Here is a 3,800-nt window from a genome sequence, read left to right on the forward strand (position 1 = left end):
TCTTGTGTGGAAGTGTTTGTAGTAAAAGCTGTTTTGCACAGAAATTCATTGCAGCCGGCTTTGTTTTTGATGTTTATTTGTGAGTAGGTATTGTATGAATAACATAAGTCAACATAGCTTTACACATACACACTTTGTACTAAAGGTAAATCCAAAATAGTGATGTCACTGTCTAAGCAGAGGGATGTTGTGCATAGGGTTACCACTTTTAATACAAAAAAATAAGGGACGCATACTGCAGCAGGGGCCACATCCCATATTTTCTTTACATGGGCATTATGTTGTTTATTAATGTATTAAATGTAATGTTTCATGTAATAAATTAATGCTTATGTGTCTGACTTAACCTTAACAAACAAATCATAATATTACATTGGAATGTGATCCACTTACATTGTATTTACAGAATTTTTACAAATTACAATTTGTGACCCAGTGTGTGAAAACCAGGCCAAATCTAATTCTGAGATAAAGTTTGATTTTAGCCATAATTCATTTCACTGTGATTTCAGTTGTTGACATGGTTTTACTCAGTTAATTTTAAATACATTGATTTTTTTTATTTTCACAGACTGTTCTTTATTTCATGTAGAAAACAGTAAATTACAAAAAAAAAAATGACTCCAGCTAGGTTTTCACAGACTGGGTCACATTTTTAACATTATTTAGCAATTAATTAATGAATATTGTTGATAATAATTATACTGTCATTACCATGTCTGCTTCGGGAGAGACTTGGGGTACGAAGAACTGTCTGACTGTGCTTTGATTTTTGTGAGCTCTGTCATTGCGGGAATGCTGCTCTCCGGAGGCATGTTGTTGCACATCTGACAGACCACCATGGGCCACAGAGAACGCTCTCCGACAAATTGTGCAGTTGGCTTGATAACAATTTCCGCTAACACTCTGCAGCCAAGTATTTGTTTCCTCCCACTCTCTGCGGTATTTTTGCAGCCGCTTGCGTTTAAGCTCTGAAACTTTAAGACGTGGGGGGTTACCTGGAGAAGCACCTGCCATTTTTTTAATATTACTCTCTGCCAACACTTTGCAGACTCTACTTAAAAGACCCGCCCTCCTCACTGGACAGTTAAAAAGACCAATCAAACTAACGATGACATCAAGTATTACCCAATCAAAAGTAGGAAAGGAGGCATCTTCATAAAATGCGTGTGGGATGATTTGCATGAGACGCTGCTTTAAAAAAATGATAAAAAAAATACGGGACAAAACCCGTCCTGTATTGATTCAAAACGGGACGCGCAATTTCATTCTCAAATACGGGACGATTCCGTATTTTAAAGGACGGGTGGCAACCCTAGTTGTGCAACCCTATGGAATATAGTCCACACATGACAAATGAGGTAATAATCAATATTTCAGAATAATTCAAACTCAGATATTGGTGTGTGATATCTGAGTTTTAATTATTTGACTACAAATCTCACCTCATCATTCCTCCCAGTGATTATTTCCAGGATAAACCGTGATGCCCCCAAGCTGGCTTCTTAAAACTGACTAAATATTTAAAAAGAGCCAAAAGAGCCGCTCTTTTGAATGGCTCTTTGAAAGGAACGAATCGCCAAGATCCGGATCCCCTCAAAGAACTATAAATCCCATCACTAGTACATAGAACACTCCGTAAAGTAGGAGGTTGGACGCCGGAGAATAGAGCACACACAGGGTGGGTAATTTACACAACGACTAAAGGCACGGGCGGATCAGTTAAGGTTCGCGCAATACAAACGCAACAGCACAAGAACAATTGCCAGCACAGCAAGTATTAACAACAACACCACATACACACACACACAGGGGCTATTTACAGTTTTCCTAGCATGCTCCTGTTACTAGGCTCCGCTATGTGCTACAATATTGTATTTATCTGCGTTTCAATCAATGTTGAAAGAACATTGCTATTGTTTTTAACTATTATATTTAAACAGACTTTAAACAACTTTTTCAGAGAAGGTCGAAATAAAATGATATCTTATGGCTGTCCTCTGGACATCCTAATGGACAGGGCCGTGCAGAGACGTTTAAAGGGGCGGGTGTTCAAATTAAAAATGATAGAACAGACTGAATAACAACTCACATTCATGACGAATCTAATATGGAATTATGTGGATATCCATATTAGATCGTTTTTAGTTAAATAAAAGCCCTCCAGAAAAGAAGGGAAAAGTCCTGCAACTTACTTTAAAACAAAACTAAAACGGTGGACAGAGCTACAGACCCCCTTGTAACACCCTTACCCAGTTAGCTAGCAGTTAATGACCACCACTACTTGTGCAGTTCATAAAAGGACAGGTAATGTTTGTCGCGCTGTTGCACAAACAGCACGCTCATTTATTTCAATTCATTTGTTGTTATAGACTATAGTGTGCGCTGTACACCATATTTACTGTTTTGTTGCAGTCCGCACCTTCCAATTAATTTGCCTGCTTCTCCTCCAGCTCCGCACCACCCAGCCTGCAGAAAATGCGCGTGCACTTTGCGAGCTCGTACCCGGTTCGTAACGAGCGCGCTCTGCCCTCAAGGGCGAGCATTGGTTAATGGCAGTCATGTGACTGATGCAAGCCAGATCCTTTTATTTAGCAAAATTGAGATTAATAGTTACATTTTATTGTTGAGGGGCAAAGATAGGTCTCCATACGCACATACACATTAAAAAAAAAAAAAAAACAACAACAACAACAAAAAAAACCCAAGAAAAGGGCACTTGAGGCATCCTGGAGGAAAGGGGCGGGTGCTCAAGCACCCTCCGCCCCCCCCCTCTGCACGTGCCTGCTAATGGAACATTAACATGTAATGAAAGATAAAATTACATATATTTAAATGCTATTCCTGCAAGCTGTCATAATAAATTGTTTTTGAAAGATCTCTTTATTTTTCACAGTAGTCCTACGGACGCCCCCCAAAAGCTATGGTCACCTGGCTGGCGTGAGATTTTCATTTTGCGCAGTCTGCACACACATGCGCACGCATTTACATGTATGTAACGGTTTTATTACATTGTAAGTAGTCTATAGGGTTTGCGAACTACCCCAACGTTTCTGATGTAGGTAATCTTAGGTTCATAATGGAATTTCATAGATTTGCGTTAGATATAACTAAAAGCGTGGTTGAGTGTCACGCCAGATGCGTTGGAGCTTGCAACCCTACCGAAGAGGGGACGTGATGCGGCCGTCCGAGAGACGCCCTCTAGCTGTCCCTTATTTATTTCCCTTGCTTTAATGCTACAATGTTAAATATTAATTTTGTACTAACAGGGATTTACATGGGTTTGATGTCCATAAATGTTCTCAGAATGTCCAGTATTGATCCTGAGAATGTCCTTAAAAAGCCCATAATATACGTCCCTTATAAAGTCACCCTCTAGACGTAAAAAAAGCATTACATTTGGATGTCCTAAGAACGTCCACTGAGGTGGTCATCCAGGCCGGACTACTAAGTCCTAAAGATGTATTACTGTTTGCTGGGTGCGTAAGCAAAATGGCCAAATCGCTAGAGAAACAGCCATGCTGGTATGACAGGGTACTAGATCATTTCTTACATTATATATTATTCTTACAAAAATAAAGAGAGCAGAATTTACACATAAGTAGCTGATCGATTAAAATAAGAAGGTAAGAACTTTTCTGGTCATTCTGCTTACGGTCGACATTGTGCTTCCCTCATTAAAAAAAAAAATCACCATCCGCTACTGGTTGAGCAGTATACCCGATTCCTTTCCACTTCAGCCGTGATCCATCGCGGGTTTTCCTTTCGGGGTTTAAAGCCCTGTTCGTGATCCAGTCCGG

This window comes from Paramormyrops kingsleyae, chromosome 7 (assembly GCF_048594095.1).
Source record: "Paramormyrops kingsleyae isolate MSU_618 chromosome 7, PKINGS_0.4, whole genome shotgun sequence".
NCBI lineage: Eukaryota > Metazoa > Chordata > Actinopteri > Osteoglossiformes > Mormyridae > Paramormyrops > Paramormyrops kingsleyae.